This window comes from Balearica regulorum, chromosome 1, assembly GCF_011004875.1.
Source record: "Balearica regulorum gibbericeps isolate bBalReg1 chromosome 1, bBalReg1.pri, whole genome shotgun sequence".
In the NCBI taxonomy this organism is placed as follows: Eukaryota; Metazoa; Chordata; class Aves; order Gruiformes; family Gruidae; genus Balearica; species Balearica regulorum.
The window spans coordinates 156,067,399-156,082,243 of NC_046184.1; the positions used below are offsets into that span (position 1 = coordinate 156,067,399).

The following is a 14,845-nucleotide window of genomic DNA, read 5'->3' on the forward strand; positions in this document are numbered from 1 at the left end:
ATAGCTGCCCCAGGTTTTGATTTCATGGGCCTCTAAGTGCCAAAAAAGGAGAGACAGAAATGATTCCACATCTCTAGAGGAAGAATGTTTCCTGGAATGCATTGCTCGTGGCTGTGGCTGTCCCTTCTGAACAGAGCAAAGGAACAAAACAACCTCTTAGTATCGAACACCAGCAGAAAAATGCCTTTTTTTCCTTCTCTTTTTAAAAAAAAAACACCAAAAACCAAAAACCAAAAACCAAATGAATTAATCTCACCAGAAATATCTGCAAAACTGAGAGTCTGGAACTTCTCAAAATTTTCAGTCTTCTTAGGTAGACAAACATTCACTAAACAGTATCCACGTAGTGTCACCCAGTAGCATGTCATTGTCTTTTATGTGAAGAGTGATTTACAGTAATTACATACAGTTGTCAGGAGAAAGAAAATTTAAGATGGTTGATATAAATTTAACCCGTTTTCTCATTTGCTAAAGAAGTCACCTCTGTTGAATAAGATTCAGTCTTCAACACAAACAAACAGTTTTCATTTTGTATAAAAAAGATATTTAATGATCCAGCATGCCAGTTCTTAGAATTCATGATAGAGCATTTGTCAACTGCTTGATATAAATGACAGATGTTTATATGTAATAGAGCAGTGGAACAAATTTTGTTAAGAAGGGTATGAACCAGATGTTCACAATATTGGTGTTTTGAGAGGAAAAACGTCTTTTTACATTGTCTATGACTCATGAGCCAAAAGAAAATGTGTTTATCACAGGAACTCACACTTGAGACCTTATCCTTTCAGCAGCAACATAAAAATGATAAAGTATCGGGCATAAGAAAGTATCTAAACAGCACTTACATTTTACGAATACTTGTGGGACCATGGTATGAAATCTTTCACACTTCCTTTATCTGCATTATTTCAGATTTAAATCTAAGCACAAAGGGTTTAAAAGCATTACTGCCTGTAACATCTGCTCAATTATTTTTAATCAATCATAATGAAATCTGAAGGATTTTGAGGAGTAAAAAATGATACAGTACTTTGATTTTTCTTCAACTTTATTATTGTGTGCAGAGCAACCAAAGCATTTTAAATTGCCTGTGTTCCTCTAAGTTATACCTGCTTACTATGCTGAGAAAGTGTTAAAAGACTTCATTTTCCTTAGTCCTTGTGGTACTTCTGGCAAAGTTTTCCTTCTCTGTTAATCGAAATGTGTATGGTAATCCAGAAGCTGCAGATTTTACCCCAATTAACACTCAGAGTAGCTTGAAAAACAACAACCAAAACCACTTTAATTTCGACTTGCAGAATGTTGGATTTAATCCCCTGTTTTAGAGATTGAATTGAGGCCATAGAATAGGGAGAGGGTCCCTTGTTAAAATAGATTAATTCTTTGAAAGTATGCAAGAGGTGGATGGAATGGAAGAGAGTCCCCTTTGATAAACACTCAGCATTCAGTTCCTCATTAGTCTGCTAGGGTTATGCATTTTGAGAGTCAAATGAATGTTGTTGGGCTAGGGAGACTTATTAACAGATGTCCATGACAACCTCGAGACTGAGCATATTAGTCCAAGGCCAGCAGTGTATCTAAAAATGTTCAGAAAATTGGCTGTATTTTGTGATCTTTTCAGAATATTCTTTACGTCTTCTCTACCCCCATGATGTACTGTGCTGCTTATGGTCACATTCCACACCAAAAATAGGATTTTAAGACCTCTGAGAACACTTACACAATTTTTTATTTTTTTTTTTGGCAAAAACAGCGATATGAAAGCTGAAATTGTCTTCCAAGACACTTGACATAAACGGAAAACATTTGTGTGTGCACTTAGGGCAGCTTTCACAGGTGCTTAAAGGAATCTTAATCCCAAAATAGTGGCAAGACATATTCATACTTTTTGATTCCTGTGTCTAAGGGTTAATAGATTAAAAAAAAAAAGAGAAATGTCTTGTTAATTGAAACATTATCTTTTTTATGTAACTAAACTCATCCTTCCTAGGATATATGATTATTTTAGTAATTTGATGCTACCCTGTGATGCTTAAGGAAAATTAGTGATGTAGAAGCCAAGACAGAGTGCAGGCCCCTTACAATGTCCTTTCCAATCTGCAGGAAACAAAAATGAACTATCAGTGATGGTGATAGTCCATGTGATGAAAAACAATAAAAGAACAAGTTATAGCTCAACATTGTTCATTCAAATATTTAAGATCCTTATGAAAGTATAAGAAATGGGAAGAACATATGATTTTCTTAGATCACTTTCACTGCATGAGGCATTGGCACTGCACTTCACTGGAGTGCAAAAATGCCAGCAAAGCTATAAGTCAGGTATTTGTAGTTTATTTTATTAGTACTAGGCTGAACCACAAAATAGATAAAACAGTTTTATGGCTTACATCTGGTTGAATAGTAAAACATATGGCTCTAGAGTAAAGCATGTGCAGCTGTAATTTACTGTAAATATCTAACTCAAGATAGCTATGGAGATAAAAAAACTTACGGCATGCACTCAGGGTTTATCCCACTATCCATCACTACTTGAATATTTATGATACTCCGACATTTGTGGTTTATATGTTAATTAACCACTTTTAAGGAGTTTTCTTTTGGGCATTCTCTTCTATGTACAACAGATATGAGTTCACAGGGAGTGGACACTACCGGACTCATTTTTTTCTCCTAATATATCTGTTTGGCAAGTCCTTCATTACAGAGTGATTAGAATAATGGACCCACCATTGATATTGTAGGACATTTTCCAATATAGACTAAAATGTGACATCTTTCTCTTTTTTTTTTTTTTTTAAATTCTTTCCTTAATCATATTTTCCGTGAACACGGGCAAAGAGTTTCTTATCTATATCTTGTTTTTATTCTTTTGGGTAGTTCTGATAATAGCTGGAGATTACATAAATTAAGTTTTGTTTCTTTTGGGGCAATACATCTAAAAGGTAATATTCTGAGAATTTTTTACACCTTTTACATTCACAAATCAAGGAAAATGAAGGAAAGCTTTTTAGACCCTTTTATAGAACACTCTGGAGTTGGACTTATAGGTAGGGCTTTTTGTCAAAACCAAGTGTAAAAGTTTGGATTGGTGTTTCTCTAATAATTTGATTGATTGGGGGTGTGTGTGTGTGTGTGTGTGTGCCTGGAGTATTCCATCAGCCTGAGTTCAAGTCAGACTGCAAGATCAAACCTTAGTTCTGAATTTGACATCTTAGATTCAGAATTTATTTCTGTGACTTTGGACAGGGACCTACGTCACAACCAAAATTAGAGAGGACTTTATTCCTGCTTCCAATCTGGATGTGGCCACAGGGGATGAAACACCAGGCATACTACAACTGCTATGTAAGGATTGCAGTAAAATGTGGCACCAGATTTTGAAATTTGTGTTGACACTGATAAGCTTTGGTGTTAAAAGCTAGCCCAAACGCCAGTTAATGCTGAACCTAGAAGATGACTTTGTTACTCCACATATTGTCAGATATGGTTTGTGTTCCTTGCCACCTTACAGGCCAGATCCTGAGATAGTGGCCTGCTATTGTTGCATTGACTTCTAATAGGTATTTCTTGTTTCACTCTGAGAAAGTGAAAACAACCTTGTAAGCTCTCCTTTGCCTGCTGAACACAGTCATTTTCTAACCATGCTTGTTTTGGAAAATATATCTGTCAGAAAAGGTACTGTGGCCCTAAAAGCACCCACAGGCCTTCAAAGTAAAGCTGGGTGGTTCACGGCAGATGGTATTCTCCGAAAGACAGTGAAAAGACCAAACCATTTACCTTCTTCCTAGAAACATAGGAAAAGACAAGATCAGTGAACTTCCTGCTGCACTTTTTTTCGCTATCCCCTCCCAAGGGCCTCTGTCAGACCTTTGCTGTGCACTTAAGTCTCCTTTCAGGTTATTGAAAGATCCCCTTGAAGGATTTTTCCTATTGGAGAGTATCTCCTGCAAGCATGTGTCATACCTGAAAATACACACATAGATGGACCTCCTCTCCTGCTCTTTCCTCTAAAGGAAATGGTTTTCCTCATTCTCCACACCCTTGGGTGAGAGATACCATGGCACTGAGTGAGGACTTGACTTCAACAGTTTCTGCCTTTCCAGATGCACTAGTGAGTAGTGAGATCTTCTGAAGGTTTCCTCGGTGTAAAAGATTTCTTGTTGGGAATACAGTTCTGCCTATGGAAACTGAGCTTGCTGATCCATTAGTGAAATGTGTCAGAAGGAATGTCAGTGAGTGAAGTAGTGAAACTAATTGCAAGAGAAGGCTGGAACAACCGAAAGATGAAACCCTGTATTTGTCCAAAGAAGATTCCTGTAGTCACAATGAATCAGGGATGCAAATGTCACCTCTTAGTCTGTCTGAAAAAGGGTTCAGGGGTATGTGATTGCTCCTGCAGAGGAAAAAAAAAGAAAAAAGAGAAATCAAAAGTCTCTATGAGACCTGGAGACACTGGGTCTACCATTGCAATTTATTTTTCCTTTTCCTGCTCTGCTAAATGTTTGGCCCAAGACCTATCTCTAATTAAAACCAATGTAGCTTGATCCATACCTGAGGCATAATTCATTATATAGTGCTATCTTTTGGAGCTATCTCTGAAAAGCAGTTGCCATTTTCAGGCAATGCACAATGTAGTACTGATCCTTTAAGTCAGACAAAGGGTAATATACGAAATATGCATTTCTAGAGGAATCCCATATGCATAACCAAGGACTAGTTGTCTGCCTGTTTTGAAGGACATTTAATGATATCGTCTATGAAGTCTAACCAATTTATATCCTAGCTATTTCACATATCAATTCTCCTCTTCTGTTACTCTAAGGAGTTTGCAACATCCTACATTTCAGATGGACTGCGATCTAGCCAAGGATACACTTACACTTGGCTCCAGTGAGTTGCAAGAAACTGTGTAAGAAATGCTTCGTTTAGCTTTAGATTCTCCTATAGATTGATGCATTGCTTGGGATTAGCAATGGGGCTGATGTTGTTGCTATGCAGGAAGTTTTTGTTGCTTTGTGTCTAAGTCCCGATGTAAATACTCTTCTCTTTTAAAATTGATTGGTTTTGATTCGGTAGGTGTCTGGCCAGAGAAGTGATGGCACATGTCAGGGATTATGACATTGCTATTGCCATTTTTCTTCAACAGCTGGGGGGAGCAAGAGAGCCGGATTCTCCACCTGGCCCCGTATTAGAATTCTCACCCCAATCATTTGCTATAAAGGAAAATAAGGAAATCAAGAGGATGAAAATTAATCAAACAAAGAAGAAAGACTTAGAAAAAAAATCACTGAGAGAGGCTTATCTTAAAGCAATTTCACGAGAAAATAAGATCAAAACCAAAGCAAATTGCATGCAACCTACGAACCCAGAAAAGCAACAATTACACAACAAGAGACTACACAAAAGACTATGCCCTATCATTAACTCTTCTTGCTCAGCTACATACTCAGTCACTAATTATGACAGAGTTGCGGACAGAAAACAGATTGATCAATGCAGAATCTCTTGGAAGACAAAGGGGGAAAAAAAGCAAACCCAAAACAAAACAGTTAAAAAAAACCCCTTATCAATAAAATTTCTGCCAAGCTACAGAAACAAATGAAATGCAAATTTAACAAATTAACCATATGATTAACACACAGTGGGATTACTTCAGGCATTTTGCTTTGCTTCTTGCCAGGATGTAATCCTACTGAGAGTTATTCCTGCCTCAACATTTCCACAGTTGTATCATAAAAAGGATTCAATGACGTTATAGAATCTCCAGCCCCCTACTTTCAAAGCTGTAGTTTGAAACAAATCTGTGTTTTAAACATTGAGGCACTTTTAATACTACTTGTTATATACCATAAAGGGGAGAAGAAAAAAATGGGCAGTCTTCTGGAGCTGATTGTGGGCTTGAATTTGACATCACTTTCATTCTGTTCCTTTTGAAAGCTGTCTTTGAGTCAGTGTTCGGCTCAGCCTCCTTAAAATGATAAAAGCCTCCCATCAGTATTGATGGGACTGTAGGTTGCGATGCCAAAGCTTAGATGATGTAAAATGAAGGGTATATAACCAAAGTGTATACAGAATCCAGAATTAAAACAAAATTTCCCTCCTTGATGCATGCAGTTGTGCCCGGTATTAAATAATCCAACTCTTGATTCATTTAATTTGTGAAAGGAAGGGAAGTCTTCCATGTGCATCTCAGATTTTAAGAAACAGAAATTCATCTCCCTCCTCTGTGACCCTGGACATTTAAAAAAGGGTTGAACAGCAATCTATATTTAAATCAATCTCAACAATGCCATTGAATCACATACAGGCTCAATGATTAAAAAGAGTATTTGAAAATAATTTTCAAATAAACAAATGAACAATGAGTTTTATTAATAGTAGACTCTTACACTACCTTTTTTTTTTTATTATTTCAGTGAGAAGTAGGTTTGTGTCCTAGAAGTCTTTGCGTGCAGATGTAAGGAAAATTAAGTGTTTACTCAAGCCAGTGGGGTATGATGGCTTAGACATTTTTGTGGCTGATGTCAGGACTGCGAAACATCTTTAGTGCTACTTCACAGGAGACTTAATTTCTTTTTTCAGAATTTCCCTACATAACGTCCAATTATTAGGTTTTATGTGAGTGAAGTGATTTTCACTCTGAATGCATATTAAAGAGAACACATGTTTTCATTTTATGGACCTGTAACACTGAATCTTTACTAAAAGAGAATAAAATACTTATGAAATGTTGCTACAGAGAGTGCACAGAAAAAGCAGGCTGTGACTTATTGCCAACTCCTTTGAGCAGTTATATTTCTACTGTTGTGAAAGTATCAATATGTGTGTATTTTCACTCATCAGAGTTGCACTAAAAATTGCTGCTACGCTAATGATCAGTATGTAATCTTAATATAGAAGGAAAGAGGAGAAACGACCACACTCTCAGCCATGGAGCATTGCAGAATATGGTGGCTAGAGAGGGGATTCTTATACGTGATGCCGAGAAAGGCTGCTGCTAGCATAGGCGTAATTCAGCACAAAGACCATGCTAGCACCGTGCTAGCTGGTGCTGACCATTTTGGCTTCCTCTGTAGTAGTAAATTAAATATATCTGGGACTGTTCTCTGGCCAGCTGACAGGGAACAGCTAATGCCAATGCTATTAAACTCTCTCTCCTGCTAGGAATGGTCCCTGGCCAGTGCTAACTCCTGAGTCGTGCCCAAGAGTTGCTTGGGAGGGTACTCACTGGCATAGGCCAAAAACATGTCACAGGCTGTTGTGACACTAGTACTCACTTAACAGCATTTACAGTTGAATTTCAGTGCCTAGGTATGTCTCTTGGCATGTCTCTTGGGACAATTGAATTTATTAGCGGGAGCATGGCCTAAACACTGAATAGAAGAAAAGAACTGGCTGGCGCCTTGATGTTCAACCTTGAGTTTATTAGGTGAAATTCTCTTATGTTTATTTCTTATCTACAAAATGAACAAAAACATTTCTGTACTTCACAGGGTATCAGGACAATAAATGTAGTAAAGACTAGGCATGGTATGATAGCGGGGCTTGTGATTTCTGTAATTAGAGAGAATAACTATATCCCTTTCTGTCTGTCATGGTGTAACCCCAGCCAGCAGCTCAGCCCCACGCAGCTGCTTTCTCACTCGCCCCTGTTGGGATGGGGGAGAGAATCAGAAGGGTAAAAGTGAGAAAACTCATGGGTTGAGATAAAGACAGTTTAGTAGGTAAAGCAAAAGTCACATGTGCAAGCAAAGCAAAGCAAGGAATTCATTCACCACTGGTGTTCAGCCATCTCCAGGAAAGCAGGGCTCCATAATGCATAACTGTTACTTGAGAAGAGTAATGCCTTCACTCTGAACATCTGCCCTGCTTTCTCCTTCTTCCCACAGCTTTATGTACTGACCATGACACCATATAGTATGGGATATTCCTTTGGTCAGTTGGGGTCAGCTGTCCCGGCTGTGTCCCCTCCCAACTCCTTGTGCACCCCCAGCCTCCTCGCTGGTGGGGTGGTGTGAGGAGCAGCAAAGGCCTTGGCTCTGTGTAAGCACTGCTCAGCAGTAACGAAAACATCCCTGTATTATCAACACTGTTTTCAGCACAAATCCAAAACATAGCCCCATACGAGCTACTGTGAAGAAAATTAACTATATCTCAGCTGAAACCAGGACACTGTCCCAAACCATTTGTTCAACTCCAGGAGCTGCAGGGAATGAAGCAGCATAAAGTAGTATAATGGGCTGCTAGCTCGGTGTAGTCCTTTGCCATCTGGGGAAATGTGACAATTTTTCAGATCTGCTTTCTCTACCAGATTGTGGTTACTGTTTTCATCCATATGTGCAATATAGAAAAACATGCCCTGCCTTTTCCCCCATACTGAAAAGCTAACATTTTATTAGTCCTACAATTCTTTTAATATAATTTGTAAAGGAAAATTCTCCTCTTTTTAATAATCAGCCAACCTAAATTCCAGCCTGGAATGTGCTCTCATAGCCAAGGCACAAGTATAAAACCACTGAAAAGGAGGGAAGAGATTTACAATGGAAATTCTGACAATCACTTTGCAATAATAGAGCTTGGAGACACCTGCTTTAATCAAGATGGTGTGAATATTTAAAGTGGTCTATTTCTTGATTTTCAGTTCAGCTGATGAAATCATAATTTCCAGTGAAATAATTTTTTTTCTTAGGGATGCATGAGAAAGAGAGAAAGTGAAAGATCCTAATTTTCTATTCACTTGGTAGAAATAAATTACAGCTTCTTTAACCCTCTTGATTCCAGGGCTGGCAGATGGAGCCGAAGGAATTACTTTTTGTTAGGAGTGGTTCTTTTCAGTGATAGTGCAATGCAGAAACATGGCTGGTTTGGGATGGCAGTAACTCAGGTAGTGTGATCATGGCATGATTTCTGTGTGATGTGAGAATGATTTGCTAGATTTTCTTTGGATTTGCTAACCATTGCTGTAAATAACACAGAGTAATTTGGGCTTCTGAAGAAAGACAGTTGTTGACTGGGAGGCTGACTTATGCTGCTTTGGACTTTATTTCCATCAGTAGTGGAGTGGTCCTACTGATTTTCAGGTGCTGCATGCTGATTCTTGCCATGCTGAATGAAGATATGTTACTAAGGGTAACATATCCATAAGAGTCCATAAGGACAGTTTTGGGTTTTTTTTGAAACACTGAGTTATATCTTCATGTAGGATAGATTAGAAAGTTCCACTCGCATCCACAGTGCTGTGTCATTTAGTTCAGACAAGGACTGGCTTCAGCACTGCAAAATAGTCGACTTATTTAGTGAGCTATTATAGGGACTGACAAAAATGTGAAGACTGCATGCATTGTGAAGTACATCTCCTGTCCTGTGAAGAAAAAGGGAAAAATGTATGACTGAGATAAAGGAAGATGAAGTAAAAATAAGACTCCATAGAGAGTTAAAGTTAGCTAATGTACCAAAGCCATCAGTAGGATAAGATATATACCATAATCGAGGGATCGAGTGCACCCTCAGCAAGTTTGCTGATGACACCAAGCTGTGTGGTGTGGTCGACATGCTGGAGGGAAGGGATGCCATCCAGAGGGACCTTGACAGGCTGGAGAGGTGGGCCCGTGTGAACCGCATGAAGTTCAACAAGGCCAAGTGCAAGGTCCTGCACGTGGGTTGGTGCAATCCCAAGCACGAGTATAGGCTGGGCAAGGAATGGATTGAAAGCAGCCCTGAGGAGAAGGACTTGGGGGTGTTGGTTGATGGGAAGCTCGACATGAGCCGGCAGTGTGCGCTTGCAGCCCAGAAAGCCAACCATGTCCAGGGCTGCATCAAAAGAGGTGTGACCAGCAGGTCGGGGGAGGTGATCCTGCCCCTCTACTCCACTCTTGTGAGACCCCACCTGGAGTACTGCGTCCAGCTCTGGGGGCCCTAGTACAAGAGAGACATGGAGCTGTTGGAGCGAGTCCAGAGGAGGGCCACAAAGCTGATCGGAGGGCTGGAGCACCTCTCCTATGACGACAGGCTGAGAGAGTTGGGGTTGTTCAGCCTGGAGAAAAGAAGGCTCTGGGGAGATCTAATTGTGGCTTTCCACTACCTGAAGGGGCCTACAGGAAAGCTGGAGAGGGACTGTTTATCGGGGAGTGTAGTGACAGGACAAGGGGTAACGGGTTTAAGCTGAAGGAGGGTCAATTTAGATTAGATGTTAAAAAGAAATTCTTTACTGTTAGCATGGTGAGGTACTGGAACAGGTTGCCCAAAGAGGTTGTGGAGGCCCCATCCCTGGAAGTGTTTAAGACCACGTTGGATGAGGCTTTGGGCAACCTGGTCTAGTGGAGGGTGTCCCTGCCCATGGCAGGGGGGTTGGAACTAGATGATCTTTAAGGTCCCTTCCAACCCAAACCATTCTATGATTCTATGATTCTATGATTCTATAAGCATAATTATAATATCAAAAAATTAAAATGCAACAAGTATAGAGCAAAGGGAATGCTACTTCAGCTGTCTTGGTAGTTTAAAAATACTTTTTTTCAGCTCTCTGTTTCAGCACTGCACTGCATTCTTTATTTCTCTAGTCTCTTGGTGACTTAGCATAAATATGTTAAGACCCACCAGTGTTCAACTTTCAAGTTTATCTGCACTTTAATATAAATCGTAATGTTATAATATTTAGCAAAGTGGCTTTTTAGCTGATTTTCCCCAATTCATTCCCAGTTGCTTCACTGCCTAGTATCTATTATTTAGATAATAATGCACAGTTCCAAGAAGTAACATGCAATCTCTACTGGATGGAAAAGTAATTACTTTTTTACCATGGCCTAATTGTACTGTTCAGTTCTGCCTTGCTTTATTTGATCTGATTTGACCTTCTTATTCTGTGACCATAGAAACAACTTGAAACACATGAGGCACAGCAGTTAAGGATGTCTTTCTCTAATTCCCTCTGTTGCTTTCTTGCTATTATTTCACTAGATTTTCCTCCTGTTCAGGTCTTCAAGTTTCTTGCCTGGGTTTGAAGTTACCTTTCTTGTAGTGGCTTTCATCTTTCCTTATGCTTTTCCAGACTTGGTGGCTGTTGACTCTTTAATTGGTGCAAACATAATTCTTCCAAACAACCATGGTCAATGACCATTAACTCTTCTTCAATGCCCCAAACTGTCATACAAAACATTCTTTTCTGCTTTGATATCCGCAAATAATACTTGTTATCCAGGTAAACGATAATGACTTGCCTGTCCTGGACTTGGGTCAGCTTCATAGTTTAGCTAGGAACTTGGATTTAAGAGGAAATTTGAGAGTAGCATAAGCTGAGAAATGTGCAAACTCTTTGGATGACAGAAGTAGAGTTCAAGATGGTCATGATAAACCATGAAAAGAAATTTCCGAAGTAAAGTCAATGTAGATAAGCATAAAGTGCTACGCCTACGAACAAAACAAAACAAAAAACCCCAAAACCACAAATATGAAAAAGGGATTAAATAGGCAGGAGGCTACATTCAATTATATCTGTTGTACCTTAATAAGACTTAATAACATTTATGTCTATACTACTACAGTCAGGAGAAATTTTGTGGGTTCTGGTATATATGTCAGGCATATGCAAATCCACATTAGGATGGGATCCACATGCACGCTAGCATCTACATTCTAAGAGCTCCATCCACAGAAAGTGACATTATGCCACACTGCTCTTTGAAGAATGATGATGGCAGGACCCTGTTATATCCTACAGCAAGCACTCATCAAATATACAAAATCTTAAAGTATCTGTTGTGCAGCTACTGAAAAAAGAAGAAAGGAAATCCTGTTCAGGAATATAATGATTAGACTGTTGTACACATGACTACTTCCCATTAGTATTTAAGTTTCATTAGCCCAAGCTTCATCTTCACATGCAGCTACCATACTTCAAGAAAAATTGGTTAGAGTCCATAAAATAGTATCAACAAGCATAAGAGGTTAGACAGACATTTTGTGATGATGGGTTTTGCTTAGTCTAAAATAGGAAAGACTAAGGAGGGGCACGATTACATCTTCTAATGTGTAAAAGACATTATAAAGAGCGTGGTGATTAATTGCTCACAATGATGGAAAGATGTGAAACATATTCTTTCACAATTTCTGAGGGAAAAGAATGACTACAAGAACCCAAAGAGGCTGCAACAGGCTTCCTAGAGAGACTGTGGACTCTAGTGTATTAGAGAACATACACCATCACGTAGATCTTCCCCAACTACAGGATGTACTACCAGCTCAATAAATGCAGAAAATAACAGTATGAGACAATACCAAGATATTGTATTACTTGGCGCTGGGATTGCGTTATTTGTCTTCCAGACAAGAGACAGTACAGTGTCATCTGGAGAAGTGGTTTTATGGATGTTTCTGACCACAGGATTATGGATAAGCAGTGACGGAAAGGACCTCAAAGTACCCTTTCCTCCAGCCTTTTCAAATGGAGAAGATTCAAATACCTCTGCTGCTTCAGGAGTGGTGCAGAGCACTGTGTTACTCATAATTCTAGATCAATTCATTCTTAGTGTTGAATCCAAACATTGTTGTAACTTCCTTTTGCTGTTATTTTATTCTTCAATCAAAAAAATTTTTATTTAGCTTTGACAATAACTTACAATTCTGGGGAAGCTACATTACTATAGTAAAGATTAACTTTGGCCTGCACTTCTGATTTTTTTCATAACTTCATTAAAAATATTTCAAAGGATACAATTTTGACACATTTTTTTGACATCCTCCCCCCCAATAAAAGGCATATAATTTTAATGATTTTTTTCCAAAACTTTTTGAAATATTTTGGCCAGATATTTTGCTAGTAGAAAAATTTTGAAATGAGACATTTCTACTAAAAAGACAGTACCATCACAAAAGTTTTTTATTAAAAATATTTTCTCTTTTTCACCCTCTGAAATTTTTTTCTGTTTCAGCAATGATTTATGTTGTACATATGTTTTAAACATGTCCATCCAATTTAGTGCCTAGTCGTACCACCATAATGACTGAAGATCATGAAAATAAAATCTTTTAAACTTATCAAGAAACAAAGATAATGCTCCCTCCAGGATCTGCTAGTAATTGAACACTATGTTAAAGGATTTGATGTTATGAATATTTCTGCAAGATAAGTGAGGATGTGAATTTACACCAAGTTACTTTGAAGAAACTGCCTGTGCATGCACCCTTCCCCTAAGCAAAAGCAAAAGTGGTTTACTGCAGTTATCATGATCAGCAACTTTTCTTATATTTACTACGGCTTGTGAATATATAGAAGGGCTATTTTCAGACAATTCCTGCCCCAAAACTGATATTATAAATGCACACTCTGACTTGTTTTGCAATGAACTCTAATTTTAACTGCTTTAAAAATAGCAGTTTACCCATAGGGAGCATCTCTGAATTAAACTGGTGGAGCAACAGCACTGTTTTTGATGCTGTTGAGAGTCCTTGGTGCTTTTTGCCATTAGTATAGAGTGGTGTTCTCTGGAGAAGTGGTGTATGTTTGTGTGCGTGTTTGTCCTTGTGTGTGTGTGTGTGAGAAACATAGAAAAAGATAGAGAAAGAGAGGAAGAGAGAGAAAGAAAAAGAGAAAGGAAAAGGGAAACAAGGAAAGAGAGAAAGAGAAAGAAAAGAAATAAAGAAAAAAGGAAGAAAGAATAAAAAAGCAAAGAAGGAAAGAGAAAGTAAGTTAAAAAAGGGGGGGGGGAGAAAAAAAGAAAAAAAAAAACCCTTTGTGTTTACAAATGTTTTGCAGCTCTGATTGTTCCAGCAGTGCTATTACAGCCCACACCAATAGCTGTTTCGGGTCCTGGGGCAAATACACTCTTCTCCCCCTCACTCCTCACCTGGAAAAGTACCTGGGTGGTCCCGTCATGCCACTCCTCTCTCCCCAGTGCCCTCCTTCCTCCCTTCTTGCACTGTAGCACAGAAACCTTAAATATGGAGCAGCAGCAGCTGCCAAAAGGCAAGAGACACTGAGCCAAGCAGAGGAGAGGGCTGCAGCCGGAGGAGGAGGAGTGGCGTCCCCCTGGTCGCAGTTCCCCCCCAAGGGGAGCTGCCCCGCTCCTCCTGCGTCCTTCAGCCCCCCACCAGCCTCACCCTGCCTTGCCTCGGCTGCCCCTGAACGGCTATTCGTTCTCTGCGTGGCATCGGCACATCATCTTCATCGGCGTATTCAGAGACAGCCCGACGTTCCCACCTCACTCGGAGTGCGCCTGAAGATAAGGGCTTGGTCTGGTTACCGTGCCTTCATCACGGGTTGTTGTGTCCATCCGGGACGGAGCGCAGCGCAGCGGCGTGGAGCCAGCACCGCTGCCCGGCAGCGCCAGGGGAGCCCCACGGACTGCCCGGTGCAATTGCCCAGCGCTTACGTTTCTTCCCCACTTTCTTTCTTTGGTAGGAAACAAAATGGTGTGCCTCCTGGTTTATGCAAATTTTCCAGAATGGAATCCCCTCTCTCCTGGAGATTGTGTTCCTGAACTTGAAATTAAATTTTTAAATCCACAGAGATCCGTTAGATTGGAAAAAGTTTCATACTGTCACATTTTAGCAGGTTGCAAATAATGATTTATGTGACTGAAAAAACCCCATTTTGTTCAACGAGGTTTCATTACACTGTAAAAACACTGATCATGATAGTGCCATTAGCCCAGTCACACTGGAAAAGCTCGAGAATTGTGCCTGTGAGGGAGAACACTGAAAACACCCTCCTATTCCACCTAAAGCATGAAGGATGTATTGATCTGGTTTTTTAAATGAAACTCTGCCATATTCTGTGAAACATAAGCTTCTGCAAGACAAGATGTTAATCTATATCTAATACATGTATAAGGTTAAATACAGC

At 39.5% G+C, this 14,845-nt stretch overlaps 1 long non-coding RNA gene across 1 annotated transcript; it reads right to left on the minus strand.

Annotated features, from left to right (window-relative positions):
* Positions 1-5,156: 5,156 nt before the first annotated feature.
* Positions 5,157-14,343, minus strand: LOC142600146 (uncharacterized). The gene is made up of 3 exons (XR_012833603.1): positions 14,101-14,343; positions 5,854-5,974; positions 5,157-5,219 (listed from the first exon to the last, which is right to left on the minus strand). It is a non-coding gene; the product is annotated as an uncharacterized LOC142600146 (long non-coding RNA).
* Between the last annotated feature and the right edge of the window lie 502 nt (positions 14,344-14,845).